Source organism: Pongo abelii, chromosome 3, assembly GCF_028885655.2.
Source record: "Pongo abelii isolate AG06213 chromosome 3, NHGRI_mPonAbe1-v2.0_pri, whole genome shotgun sequence".
Lineage (NCBI taxonomy): Eukaryota > Metazoa > Chordata > Mammalia > Primates > Hominidae > Pongo > Pongo abelii.
This window is the reverse complement of record NC_071988.2, coordinates 184,297,547-184,313,446: the sequence shown is the minus strand read 5'-3', so window position 1 is coordinate 184,313,446 and position 15,900 is coordinate 184,297,547. Positions and strand designations below refer to the sequence as shown.

The 15,900-nt window shown below is 34.3% G+C and overlaps 1 pseudogene; it reads right to left on the bottom strand.

Moving 5' to 3' along the window:
• Positions 1-4,332: 4,332 nt before the first annotated feature.
• Positions 4,333-5,909, bottom strand: LOC100445174 (bifunctional methylenetetrahydrofolate dehydrogenase/cyclohydrolase, mitochondrial-like; annotated as a pseudogene).
• Positions 5,910-15,900: the final 9,991 nt, after the last annotated feature.

Sequence of the window (15,900 nt, the reverse complement as noted above, 5' to 3'; positions counted from 1 at the left end):
AGCTGAATACTTATTTGTTAAGCACTCTGACAAGCAATTTATATGCATTGCCTCATTTAGTTATCTCCAAAATCACATGAGATTGATGCAACAAGGAAGTAATTATTTTCCTTAGGAGAATTACATTCTATATTAATATACATGGATATGAATCCAACTTCTCTGAAGTTTTTGGAAGCACTGGGTTTTCTTACTTACATTGCATCTCCTTATTGAAGTGTTAATTGATTCAAGGTCTGCTGCTGCTGATGATGATGATGATCATTATTATTACACATTATCATGCTTTTGCATTCACCAAATCACTCATGTTTTAAAAACAAACAAACAACATGTTTTCTACAATTTCAGGCAGTTAAAAGTGAAACAATTTTGCAAAATTTTTATACAATGAGAGAACAAATTTTACTTTTCTAGTGCTTGAACTATGTGGTTTATTCATCTCTCTTAATTTATGTCTAGTTTTCCCAATATCAATTAATTTCATTGTTCTTATTATCTTTAATTCATTGACTAAAGCTTAGCTGATTTATCTCAAACAATTCCAGTGCAATTTTGAAAATAATGATTTTTTTCAATTATAGAATATATAGCATATATGAAAAAGTTCATAAACTTTAAAACAGTATTCAAATATAAAGCATTATCAAGGTATTATTCTAGTCCTGCATATTCCTACATATTCCCCACAAGTGGGGAAATATGTTTTCAATATTATTTTTCTCATTAATGGAAAATATGTATTAATTATAGACTTCAGAAAGTGTTTTAAAAGGGTCTCAACAATAAAATATCTACAAATTAACATGGTTACTTTTCTCCAATAAGTTTCTGGTTATATCCATATCCAAACACATATTTTCAAATATATAAATATACATATTCACATTAATATATAACTATTTTAAAAATAAGATCATACAATGTAAAATTATTTCACTTAAGGTTTTTATCTAAAATATTCCCCTGTACCATTAAATATTTTTTCAAAACACAATTTAAAAACCTGTATGGCATTCTTAAAAACATATACACTGCATTTTACTTTACTATTTTTCTATGGTTGAAATTATAAGTGATGAAACTTGATCACTTTAAACATATTGAAAATATATTTTAAAGGAATTCAAAGTGTTGATATATGAATGTGGTGGGATGTCTTCTTAATATATTCCTCAAGAGAATTCATCAGCCTTCTTTAAGATTGGCCTTCTATGTCCCCAAGTTTCTATTTTTCACTTGGAAATGCTTTAATATCTAGCTACCAATTATAATGGCACTATCACTGTACCTGAGGCATTTAATCATACATGATTCTCCCTTCTTTGCCCAACTATATCTGAATTATCTTGGAGAGAAAAAAGTCGTTATTCTCCGCATGGTTGCAGTAAAACTGTTGGAAAAAAAAAAGTAATATAAAAGATCAAGTAGAAGGGCCCTGCGAAGTGCAATAGAAATTGCACCTAGATGTAGGAGATTGGTTTATACTCCCTGTTGAGCACTCAGATATTTTTGTGCCCTTGGGAAAGTCACTTAAATTTTCTAGACCTTTGACTCCTCAGCTGATAATTTATCTTAAATAGTAATTTTTGACTGTGAAATTTTTAAATTTTTCCTTAGAGGAAATAAATGTCTCAATAGATGCAATCTAATTTCCAGGTGATATATCTGAAGTCAGGTAAAAATTATACAAATTAATTCTATATACTTGGCTAAGTTTAGCACTGAGGCTTTTATAATTAGAGTCTGAGTTACTTGGGATGATTTATTGTCACATGTGGTTAGAGTTCAGAGCATTTTTCTAAATGTTGTTTTTCTACAATTAACTTTTTACCCCTCCATTCACCTCAACACATTTGTTGTGAAGTCTACAATCTTAATATTAGTTTTCATATGAACTTTAGATTTCTATTTTTATCTCTAAAACAGTCCATTTTATTGGTGAAAAGTGTATGTAAATTAGAAATTACGTTGGAAAAAAGTACGTTGTAATATTCAGTCTCATAAGGATGAGATTTTAAAATTGCTTTGGAAAAAAGCATCTCCTAATATCTGATATTTTCCTTTCTCACAAGATATGCTAAGCATGAAGAGGCTCATTCTGCCAGGGTGGCTTGGAAAAATATATAAATGGATAAAACTCGCTCAGTTTATTGTGTATGAGCAGTGAAGTGAAAGGGAGCCTGTCCTAACAGATATTAAAATATATTAAAAGGCTACTAGACTGCTATTGGCCCCGGAAAAAAACTGAAACCAAAGAAACAGAAATCAAAATCTAACAACCAAAAAAGTCCAACATCAATAGAAAAAAATATTCAATATTCAAAAGTGAGATTAGGGCACTCATTAGGCATTGCATCTAAAAGTTACGAGCTTTATTTCACAATTTAACCAAAATGAATTTGATATGAATCAAAGTTAAAACAAGGCTATTTATTTAATTTAAAATAAAACACCATAATTAATACAATAAAGTTTAATGTATTTTATTACTATGACTACCATATAAATTTTTTTAGCAAAACATGAAAAATAAAAACCTGCATAGAAAAAATAGTAAATGTGACAGCAAAAGCCATTGTAACCAAAATGCAAGAAAGAAACAAAAACAACAAAAACTGAAGAAAGCAACTGCATCACAGTCAGTATCACAGGTAAATCATTACTTAATATCTTTAACACATAAGGAGATTTTATAAGTCAATATAAAAATTTTATGTGGGATAAGAGGGAAATGACACAGAAATTGGATTAGAAAAAAAAAAATACAAAAGGCAAATAAACACATGTAATATATTTGACCACACTTGTAAGCTTATATATTTGTCCACATTTGTAAACAAAATTAAGCAAAGAAAAAATAGTTTTGCCTGCAAAGTTTCTGTTATAAATAATGTAACACACTATCATAGATTATGGTGCAGAAGCATAAACTTCTTTAGCCTCATTTATTGTCAAAAGCTTTCAAAGTTCATGTCTTTCACTCTAGTAATTCGCTTCCAGCAATTTATCTCAAGCTAAAAATGGACAAGTGTGTAAAGGTGTTGTTAAAAGGATATATCGGAATAACTTATATCAGTGAAAAACCGGAAGCAATTTAAATGTCTTTCAATAGGAGAATTATTAAATTAATCATGGTATATTCCTAAAAGGAAAGCTGTGTTGGTGAAAATAATGGCAATTAATTTATATATTCATTAACAGGGAAAGATGTATACAATATGTATTTATAGTACTTTTATTTATTGTTTATTTAATGTATTGTCTGCACTTATTTGTGTGTGTGTGTGTATTGTTAAAACATTAAAACCCTCTACTCAGAAAGTCGGAAAAAAATTCAATATTAGTTCCAGCTCTTAAAAGTCTTTTGGGGAAGTCAGTGGGGTACATCACTGAAAAACAGAAGGGTGCTGACAACTCTTTGGTGGAAAAATAAGTTGCAGACTTATACAAGTTGCCCAAATGATTATCAAGCCGAGTTTGTTTTTCAGAAATAGGTTTCAAGAAATTTCAAAGAAGCTTTACAAATACCCCCTAACAATACAAAAATTTAACAATAAAGTTTAAATATATAGCAAAAGCCAAATAGGATAACAAACATGAATAATTTATGAAACAAGCCTTTTAATCCTAGAAAACTGAAATGGAGAGACCACACACTTAAGGGTAACATACCTAAAATGAGGACTAATAGCAAATAAAACAACTCTAAAGGTTTCCCCAATGACTAAGCCACAAAAAGACAGCTTAGGAAAATTATCAACATTTTTTCAACTTGAATGTGTTGTTTAATGCATTTCTCTTTTTCCCTAGGCAATTTGGTTCTACTTGGATAAATCTGCATATATATGAGTAATGTTTTTTCTACTCAGTTACTACCATTTTTTTTCTTTACACCTTTTCCCTAATTTTCTCCAGAAACATTTTTCTTTTGGTTTGAGCAGTTGAACTGACAAGGTTTGGAAACTAGAATGAGTATTAGCTCTTATTGGAACAGCACTTGAGAAATGCAGTCCTAGAAAAGGCCAATTTTTTAACTGAAGTGGCTTGATAAAGTTAAGCATCCATTCTCAGTGTGACAGTGACTCCCATGTTACTAACTAGGTCAATGGCTGCTCTTGACTAGATCGCATAGCCCTTGCATGATACTAGAATGTTCCCTGGTGAGGCATTGCAGAGTTATGTGCTCAAACACCCAAGCACTTAAGGTTTCAATGAATACAAAGCATCATTTTAATCTATTTTAGTATAAAATAAACAAAAAATACTGCTGACGTGCTTTGCTTCTTGAACTGGCTTGGAGTGCTGTTCATGACATAGAAGACACAATAGTTAATGAGTAGCTACTACAAACTCTTTAGACTTCAGCACTTACTGCTCTCCAGGCCTCAGCAATGTTTTGGCAGTAATAATCATATTCTTCATTATCATCATAACTGTCCTGGGACGAACACCCCAAGGAACTGGAATGATGTAAGCAGCTTTTTTGTGATTCCTTCAAAATCCACATCTCCAACCAACTTGGGTTTAGCCATTATGGGATCTTGAACTCTATGTATTCTCATGTCAATGATTACTTCTTCTCCCTTGACATCTGCTGTGATCAGATTTGGAATGCCTGAGGCAGATACTACAATATCTGCAAGAATTATATTTTTCTTCAACTGCTCTGTGGGAGTGTACTGATGAGATATTGTAACTGTGGCATCACCTCCAGGACTTTCATGTACCCCATCTGTGTTTAATAACATTAAAATGAGCATCCCAACATTTTTTTTATTTCCCAGCTGCAATCACATTCTTCTCTAGGGCTGGAATGCCAGTTCACTTCACCATTTCCCACATACCCTATGGGGGAGCTGGTAGCATGGAATACTGGTGAGAACACATTCGACCAACATCCCAACATTAAGTACATGAAAGCAATCAACATCCCTGTCTGGAGAAACAGTATTACGGGTCTTTCTCTCATCGATGTGATCTGGAATAGGCCCCTGAACAAGGAGGCCATCTACATTATCATCATTCTTCAGTTTATTGATTAAATTCAACAATAGCTTCTCTGAAATTGAAGCTGATTTTACAACTGTCTCGATGCCAATTTTTACATCTTCAGCTGTCCTGGTTTTCTTGAGGATATAGGAATGACTTGCAGGATTATTATCGACCAGAACCAGGCTCAGGTGTGGTCCTTTGTTCCCAGAAGCCACCCACTCTTCCACCTGCTGCACTTCCTGCTTGATCGGCTCAGCCATTTTCCTTTAAGAAATGACAACAGCTTTCTTTTATTATTATTATTATACTTTAAGTTCTAGGGTACATGTGCACAACGTGCACGTTTGTTACATATGTATACATGTGCCATGTTGGTGTGCTGCACCCGTTAACTCGTCATTTACATTAGGTATATCTCCTAATGCTATCCTTCCCCACTCCCCCGACCCCACAACAGTCCCTGGTGTGTGATGTTCTCTGCACTTCTCTTGGGTTTATGCAAACATACACACACACACACACATCCTTGATGCATAATAAATATATTTACACATAATCATCCTTGATATATAATAGATATATTTACACATATCCATAAGGAGATATATATATATATCACCTTATATATGTATATATACTGTATATATAAATACTCAGAGAGAAGGACTTAACTTGCACTTAATAAAACGTTTCCTTTGAAAGCAATACACTTAGAGAAAATGGTAGCTGCATATTCAGATAAAAATGATATACTAATGTTAAGCCATGGGGTTGTGGGAGAAGCCAGTGTTGCAAGTCTTACTCTTTGCTTCCAAACACAAGTTCTGTGCGTTAGGCCAAATTGTGAATTCCTGCGAGGTGGAAGGGAAGATGGCGGAGGTGACAGCTCTGCACCGCGTGAGCACTAGGGCGGCAGAGGGGGCAGACATTAGAGCAGTTGCTGGGAAACTATTGTCTATTCTTTTAAAGAGCCCAGTTGTATATCCATCTGTTTTCCCCTAAATGACATTGCTAAAAATGCCACTGTCAGAAACACTCAGTTTATACACACACACACGTATAAAATTATAAACATATCCTGTCATTATTTTTACATTTTAAATAGCTCACAACATTCATTTTTCTGTGAACAAGTTTCTTTTTTTAGACTTTTATTTTAGATTTGGGGATATATGTGAAGGTTTGTTACCGAGGTAAACACGTATGTATGGTGGCGGTTTGTTGTACATAGTATTTCATCACCCAGGTTTTAAGCCAGTGCTAAAATGATCGGCAAAGAAGCTAGAGAAGGTCATGTTAAAAGGAAGTTGTAAATCATAACTTGATATAAAATAACATTATAAAGTATTTTGTTATAAACTAATAAAGTCATTTATATAATTTAATAAAAATATTTACAATTTTGGCTAAAAAGTAATAACGTTGAAATGTTGATCAATATATTCTGTATTCCTTACATATTTAATATGTAGGCTTATAGATGTTAACTTTTACATACTTCAGTCTGTTAACATGTGGTCCTTGAACTTGAATTAACACAAGACTTTTCTGATGTTTTTGGAACTAAGTATCTCTTAATGTTCACAGTAAGCTACCTTTGTAGTGAATTTCACAGTGTAAATTAGTTAAGTGATTGTATATCCATTTTTATGCCTTATGACATTTCATTTGATCCTGTATGGTGATGTAAAGTTTGTATCTTTAAAAATAGTATTTCTGAAATGAATTTGAAATTCATTACTGCTCAGAAAAGGGAAAAAAAAAGGTTTGAGTTGGAGTTACTCATTCTCACATTGCTTCACAGCCTTCCTTCACTAATATTGATATTTAAAAATATATTCACACATATCATTGGTTTGCATGTATGTTCCATTATTAAATAGATTCTGGTTAGGCTTTGTATATCTAGAAGTTTTTGATATATATTTAAAATATGTTTGATTTATTAACAATTAACTTTGATCATCATAGCAGATTACTGAGTAAGCATTATAAGATAATTTGATGACAAGAAAAGTGATAAGTGTATGAGTGCATGATTAGAGACATCCAAGGTTGGTTTCTTTCAAGATGCAAAAAGCAAAGTGAGGAAAAAGCCCTAGGAAAACTACATAAAAGAGGCTCTATTTCATTATTATTACTTGTTTTAAAAGTTACCAAATATTATCTAAATCTGCTCTAATTTAAGGTATTTAAATTTTTCAATGGGACTGCAATTACCATGTCCCTTATCTTTCAATATAGTCCTTGTAGATAAAATGGAGCATTAGTGACACTGTTGTCAAAGCCGCTTTGGTGAATGTTTACAAAACATCATAATTTACATAGCACAAAGGAGGTTTTCTGCACTTAATGTCTGTCTTTATCTTCTGGATAAACACTTGTTCTCAGATTTAGCTAGATCCCCTGGTAAGTTTCTGATGATCTCAGATATTTTCATTTTGTCCACATATCCAGATGAACTTTTTGGTTTTCTTATTTAACAAAATGCTGCCAGGGGCTGCTTTACAGTCATGCAATCTGTGTAGTCAATTTCACACAACTCTACCTTTGGAATGATCCTACACTTGGTTAAGTGCTTGCTGTTGCTATCCTAAAAATCTTAATTGTTTTGTACAAGGGCCTCTGAAGTTTCATTTTTCACTGGGCTCTCAAAATTAAGTAGCCAATCTGGTTTATTCCTATAAGGTATCAAAAATAATGAATGATACAGAAAACTGGAATTCTGTTTGTGACTTTTCTAGACTCTGTTTTTAACTTATTATTTTGAAAACATTATTTCAGTGATTTGAATGAGTTCCCCCAAAGTTCATGTGTTGGAAACTCAATCTCCAGCACAACAATGTTGGGTGGTGGGGACTAATGAGAGGGAACTGGTATATTATGGCCAAGTCCTTATGATTAGATTAATGTTGTTATTGCAAGAGCAGTTTAGCTATAGCAAGAGTGGGCTCCTGGTGTCTCTCTCTTTTGCATGTGCTCACTTGTCTTTCCATCTTTCTGCCATGAGATAACACAGCAAGAAGGCCCTCACTAGATGTGACTGCCCAATCTTGGACTTCCCAGTTTTTAGAACCATGAGCCAAATATACCTCTATCCTTTAGAGGCTATCCAGCCTATGGCAGTCTGTTGTAGCAACAAAAAATGGACTAAGACAAATATAGACTCAGAGAGGTTTACAAAATTAGTACAGAGAGGTAATATATACTATTCACCCAACTTCCCCCAATGATAAAATCACACAACTACAGTGCAATGTCAAAACAAAGAAATGGACATTGATACAATCTGTAGACATTGTCCACATTTTAACAGTTTTTATATACACTCAGTTGTGTGTGTGTGTGTGTGTAGTTTTATACAATTTTATCACTCAAGATTCGTGTGGCCACCACCACAATAAAAATGCAGAACTGTTTAAGCATCAAAAGAGAGCTTCCTTGTACCCTACAAAGGGGTACCTTTATAGGAAGAGGTATTATTTTAAAGACATGACTTCACTTACCAAATCAGAACAACACATTGTGCATTACATCTGACGTTAAGTATGCACTATTTGCTAAAAACCATTTAGTGCTTTCCACACATTAACGTTTTTAATACATGTAAAAACCCTATGAGGTAATTATTCTTACTCACGTTTAACAGTCAGTATACTGATAAGTGAATTGTCAGAATATGTAAGATACTGACTGATTCCTTAACAACTGTACTATGCTGACTCTCTAAATAATAAATATATTTTAAAAACTCACTTTTGCTATATATTTATCTTTAAAGTTGTCCAGGTGTTGTGTTAATTTTAAATCACAAGCATTATTTTTCATTATTTTTGGTAAAACATTTTCTTATTTATGACCCCTGCTTCTAATCCTACATCACTTAGTAAATTTTTTACCCTAAATCCTCCCAATTTTTTAAATAACATATACTTTTAAATGAGCAATTGTTTTGAAAAATATTAATGTATATAATTAATAATTTTATGAATCCTAAAGGTTTTTATAATATTTTAAATTTGTGAAATCAGTTTATGAGACGCTAATTTCAGGTTTTGCAGTAAAAATTTAACCATCCATTTCCAGCAAGCCAAGATTTGTGGAAATAACTATAAATCAGGCAATTAAAATGAAGTTTTAAGTTATTAAATATGTTAATTATAGAAAGTATTTTTGCCTTTATATAAGGACATTAATTTATAATTTAATGTAGAGAAATTAAAACATATAATTTCAAGTGTATTACTGCCATTTATTAGAAATACCATATCTAAGTGAATTTCTATTCTAAAAAAACCATAAAATAAATGATCTCTCAAGGACTAAACTTTAAGTTCCATTATTAGATATTGTTTATGTTATATCTGAGCATGTACAACTGATGTACTGTACTACGTATTTGGGTTTAAATATTTCACAAGAACTTTTCAATTAGATGTGTTGTGTGTGCCCAGGAGTGATCTTTTATTTTTATTGTTTCTTTTAGGAAATGATGTATGACAGAATAATCTTGGAGTGCTGGGTTCTAATATTGTTTGCTGTAAAGTAGGGTTGTTTTGTTTGAAATTCTGATTATTACCTATCAATTTTATTCATAATAAATACACATTTTTTGCTATAAATTTGATCTGCTATGTAAAACACTTTCATTTCGTTTCTGACTAGAAACTGACTAGAAGCAGTTAATGGGCAATTCTCTCCTGGAAATGAATCGAAACAGCAAGTAAATATTAGCACTTCAAGGAGATCATCTTAAGTGAAGTACACTGGAATCAATTGGAGAAGTGACAAGAACATGGAAAGCAGAGGAAAGTGAAGCCCGGTAGCCTGCTGAGCTGGGATCAGCATGGAGCTGGGAGAGGCTTCCTAATGTGGAGAAGGGGTGAGTGAGGGAGAGACCTCTAGGGTTCCACACTTCCACCGTGGATGTTTACAATCCTAGACACAGAGTAGAACCCTTGGACCTCACAGGCCTCCAGACCAACAGATAGCTGCTTGGAGACTATTCAGAGGCACTGCTAGAGCCCTTGTTGAATCCCACAGTAATCTGATTCCTGAGCAGCCTGGTGCCAGCTGCTGCCACCCTGCCAGGGGTGGAGCAAGGAAGCCAGACACTTTTATGTGCCACAAAAACAGATACTGCAGCCATGGTATGGAAGAGTAGGCAGACTACATACCACACAATGATCTGCCTCCCCTGCTTCTCACTAAACAGTGTCTGCCCACTTCAGCGTCAGGTCCCCAGCATAGCCACCTTGCCCCATGTGAGAAGTAGTGCTGTCGGCCAACATTATTCTGAGAGGCCTGCTCCCAGAGGCTGGTGATATGCCCTTAGGCTCCCATGGTACCTGCTGCCACTGCTTCTATTGTCCCTGCCAACCCTGGGCCAAGGAGGGAGTTGGTAGGCCAGGTACCTAAGTGTAGCCCTAACAGCACAGTGCATTGCTACTTATGTGTGGGGGAGTGAGTGTGAGCAATCCATTTACCTTGCAGCTTCCAGACTCCATAGTTCCAGTTGAGGTGACTCTGGCTTTCCCAATGAAAGGCCTATAATGCAGCCACCTTGCTCCTACTGGACCATTTCAGCTGTGGCCCAAAGCACTTCTGAGAGCCCAGCCCACATAGGCCTGTAATCACCTGAGCGTTCTGCCATTCTGCCACCAGCTGAGCATTCTGCCTGCCCCTGCCTGAGAGTTCTGCTGGTGTCTTGAGGAACAGCCCAACCCTACCTATCAAGCCAGTACCTGAATTCTGGGGCCCTGAGAACAAGTCCACTAACCTGATATTTGTCTAGTCCCTTCAGGACTTGCACATGCTGTTCAGTTGGCCATCTAGGGGCCTGAGAATTGGAGTATTACCTAGCTCGGTCCAAGGTTGCTTGCACCTGATCGGTCCCTTGGGGCCTGAGGATGGGCCAACCCAATCAGCTGAAATCACCACACCTGACACCCACCTGCACATGCCAAAAGGTAGAGCTTCTGCCCTTCTTTATACAAAGTAGCAGTGTTACTTCATTGGAGAACAGGAAGTCACAAACATGCCTGTACAGGGCTGAGTGAAGAGGTCCTTGTCCCAAAATCGTTTCTGCGGAGTGCTTCAGGGCAGTCATTTCCTATGGCTCTCATCTATGCTGTAGCCTGGAAGTAGACAACAGTGTGTGTCTGAACCAAGAGCCAAGAGCCCTGGGACAAGGGTGTGTTATGAAAACACATCATGTTCCTGACAATCTAGGATGTGGAGCTGGTGCCACCTTAACCTCCACAGAGACCTTAGCACATTTTTTCAGTAGCTTTCCCAGCTGCCCTGTCAGGGTTGGTGGCTGTGCTCATCATTTGGGTATTCATATGCAAACCAGGTGGCCCAGCTCCACAAAACCATCCCCACAACCCCATAACTGAAAATGAAGCTCAGGGCACCAGTCATTCTACTGTCCAGCCTATTATCTGAAACAACAGAGAGCACCTTATGACTAACAAAGATCCAGTATATATTAATCTGCTTTTTCTATAGCTGGCTGTTACCCACAAGCACCACCTACTAGTTTGTAGGCTGAATAGCACAACCCAACATAAAACTGGCCAACAGACATGCACGGGGCTATAGAAGCAAAGTCAAAAGACTCTATCCAATATACTCTACAGTCACAACTTCATGGAGGGTTGAAATAAAATAAAATAAGAAGGGAGGAACAAAACCAACCATGTGAATGTAAATTCACCAACAAGAAGTGTAAGCCAGATAAAAACGAACCACTGTAAGAATTTTTAGCACCATGAAAAATCTGAAAGCCATGACCCAACTAAAGGACCATAATAGCTCTCTAATAATGAACTTTAATCAAAAAGGAAATTCAGAAATAACAGATAAGGAATTCAAAGTGTGAATTGTAATAAAGATCAATAGGGTTCAGGAGAAGTTTCAAAACCAACACAAAGAAACCACAAAAGCAATTCAGGAAATGAAGAGAGAGATATATCTTAAAAACAAACAAACAAACAGAACTTTTGGAAATGAAGAATTCACTTGAGAAATTTCAAGGTACAGTTGAAAGCTTTAATGATAGACCAGACTGAGCAGGAGAAAGAATTTTAGAGATTTAAGACTGATCTCTTAAATTAACCTAGTCAGGAAAACAATAAAGAAAAAAGAATTTTAAATAGCAAACAATGCCTTCAAGAAATATGGAATTATATAAAGTAACTAAACCTATGATTTACAGGCATTTCTTGGGGATAAGAAAAAGTAAGACATTTTCAAAACATATGTAAGAGTGTAATGGATGAAGTTTCCTGATCTTGCTAGAGATGTAAACATCAGATATAAGAAATTCAGAAAACACCTGAGAGATACTATGTAATATGAACATTACCAAGGATAATAGTCATCAGACTATCTGATATGGTTTGGCTGTATCCCCACCTAAATCTCATCTTGAATTTCCACATGTTGTAGGAGGGTCCTGGTGGGAGGTAACTGAGTCATGGGGGAAGGTCTTTCTCCTGCTGTTTTCGTATGAATAAGTCTCACAAGGTCTGATGGTAATATAAGGGTTTCCCTGCACAAGCTCTCTCTCTTTGCCAGCTACCATCCATGTAAGATGTGACTTGATCCTCCTTGCCATCTGCAATGATTGGAAGGCCTCCCCAGCCATGTGAAACTGTAAGTCCAATAAACCTCTTTCTTTTGTAAATTGCCCAGTCTCAGATATGTCTTTATTAGCAGAATGAAAACAACCTAATACACTATCCAAGGTCTACATGAAAGAAGAAGTCTTAAAAGAAGCTAGAGAGAAGCATCAATTCATCTATAAAGAGAATTCCATCAGACTAACAGTGGACTTTTCAGAAGAATTATCACAAACCAGAAGAGTTTGAGGGCTTATGTTCAGCTTCCTTAAAGAAAAGAAAAATGCCAGACAAGAATTTTATATCATGCCAAACTAAGCTTCATAACTGAAGATAAGTAAAGTTTTCCCCAGAAAAACCAATGCTCATGGAAGTTGTCATGACTAGACCATCCCTACAAGAAATACTCAAAGGAGTTCTAAACATAGAAACAAAAGGATAATGCTTGCTATCCTAAAAGAATACACAAGTACAAAACTAACAGATCCTATGAAGCAATAACATCATTGAGACACCAAGGCAACTAGCTAACGAAACAATCAAAGTAACAAAACCTCAAATATCATTATTAGTCTTGAATTTAATGGTCTAAATGCTCAATGTAGTAAATATAGAGTGCCAAATTGGATTAAAAAACAAGACCTAATGATCTGTTGCCTATAAGAGACCTATCTAGTGGCAAAAGAAACTTACAGATTCAAAGAGATGAATAAATATATATCATTCAGAAGGAAAACAAAAGTGAGCAGAAGTAGCTATTCTTTTATAAGATAAAACAGACTTTAAACCAACAATAATAAAAAAAGGACCACTATGTAATGATAAAGCGTTCAATGCAATATGAAGATTTAACTATTCTAAATGTGTACGAACCCAACACCAGAGCACCCAGATTTATACACCAAATACTACTAGACCTATGAAGACAAATCGATAGGAATGTAACAGTGGGAGATTTAAGCACACCACTGACAACACTAAATCAACAAAGAAAGGCACAAAGATTTTGAGGCACAAAATCAACAAAGAAAGCCTGGAATTAAAATGGGCTATAAAACAAATGGACCTAATAGATATTTAAAGAACATTATACCTCCAAACTGAAGCAAATACATTTTTCTCATCTGTGCATGGAACATTCTCAAAAATTGACCATATGCTTGGCCACAAAGCAAGTTTTAAGAAATTTAAGAAAAAAAACTTAATCATGCAGTATCTTCTTGGACCACAGTGGGATAAATTAGAAATCAACAGCAAGATTAATTGTCAAAACAACACAAATGCATGGAAACTAAACAACTTGCTCCTGAATGACTTTTTGGTTAAAAAAAAAAAAAGAAAAAAACTAAAGCAGAAATTAAAAAAAATTAAATGAATGAAAATAGAGACACAACATACTAAAACTTCTGAGATTCAACGAAAGCAGTGCTAAAAGGAAAGTTTATAGCACTAAATACCTACATCAAAATGAAAGAAAAGAACTCAAATTAACAATGTTGTGTCACACCTCAACAAACTAGAAAAGCAAACAATATCCAAATTTAGAAGCAAAAAATAACAAAGATCAGAGCATAACTAAACAAAGTTAAAACAAAAAATGATATAAAGGATCAACAAATGAAACAGAAAGTCAAATACTGCACATTCTCATACATGGGGAATAAACAATGAGTACACGTGGACATAAAGATGGAAATAATAGATGTTAAGCATTCCAAAAGAGGGAAGGATGGGAAAGGGATGAGTTGAAAAATTACCTGTTGAGTACCATGTTCAGTATTTGGGTGATGGGTAAACTTGAAGCCAAATCCCCACCAGTATGCAATATACTCATGTAACAAACCTTGTACAAGTACCTCCTGAAACTAAAATAGAAGCAAACAAACAAAAAATACTTTCAGAATTAGATAGTTTGTGCTTGTTCAGTTAGTAGGTAAATTTTATTTAATAGTATACCTTATGTGCTTTCTATTTATATGTACGTAAAAATCTGAGGCAATAAAAGTATAGTCTTAAAACATAGCAAGATGAGTAGGACTAGAAAATAGTTAAATGATAAATCGTCATCAAGGAAATATAAAATTGATTCTGAATTTGGTTATGTACCCTAGGAATATGTGAAATTTATCGAATTTTTAGTGCATAATAACGGGCTTGGGGAAAAAAATCCTAACTTCTGAAAATCCAGAACTCAATGATAAATAGGAAAATGACCTTATGACTCTTCAATTCACCTACTAAGAGATGTTCTATTGAGGCCATAATACTCACAATGTATGTACCCTAAAATATACCTTCTATGTTTGTCAGTTTCACTCATTCACAACTCATATTTTAAAATGTGACATTTTAGATGTGTTCTGTAATTCACATGCTCTCTCCTGTCACTACTCTAAACAAGAAAATCAGTAGCCAGAAAAATTATCCTAGATATTGTCCAGATCCAGTAGTCACTTCTGATACCAAATAGTCTATAGTGAACCTAGGATGTTTGAAACTAAACATCTGTACCTAGGTTTCTTACCTTGTAATCTTGTGTCAGTTCCTAAAGGCAAAGACATTAGTTTCCTCCTTTTTCTAATTTTCTGATATGTTTATCATGCTTGCTGCAACTCTGTATTTTCCAATACAAATCTATTCCTTTTCTATTTACCAGTGAAACAGTAAACATGTACTGAAAATTTATTTAATAATTAATTTTATTAAAGAGCAATTTGTGGAGGATTTATACAACTTTTTTATTTTATTAAGAAATTATATAAAGTAAAATGTGTAGATAATAATATAGTGAATACCTGCATATTTACCAACCAAGTTAATGTTAAAATATTACAATTATTAGTTGAAGTTTTCTGAATTGTTCTTTCTCTCTCACAAAGGACATCACACACATTTAGTTTTTATCATAATTATACACATTTTACACTTAGGATTCCCATGCATAAGAACTATGTAATATGGAATATTGTTTTGAATGCTTTTGAGATATAAATAAACTATGTCATACTCCACTTATAAGTTTGAGATTTTTCCCACCTGTATGTTAAGGAGAGTTCAGTCAAATTAATTGTTTTTTATTGTGTAAATATCTCTTTTATTTATTCTTGTTTTGACGAACATATAGGTCATTTTCAAATTTTACCTATTCTGAAATAATTGTTATAATAACAATGTTCTAGCCTTACATGTAAAAAGCTAGAAATCACCATTGCGTCCTAACAGCAAACAAAAAAGTTGAACAAACTGAAAAATCAACAACTCTTCTTCTATTTGACAGGTT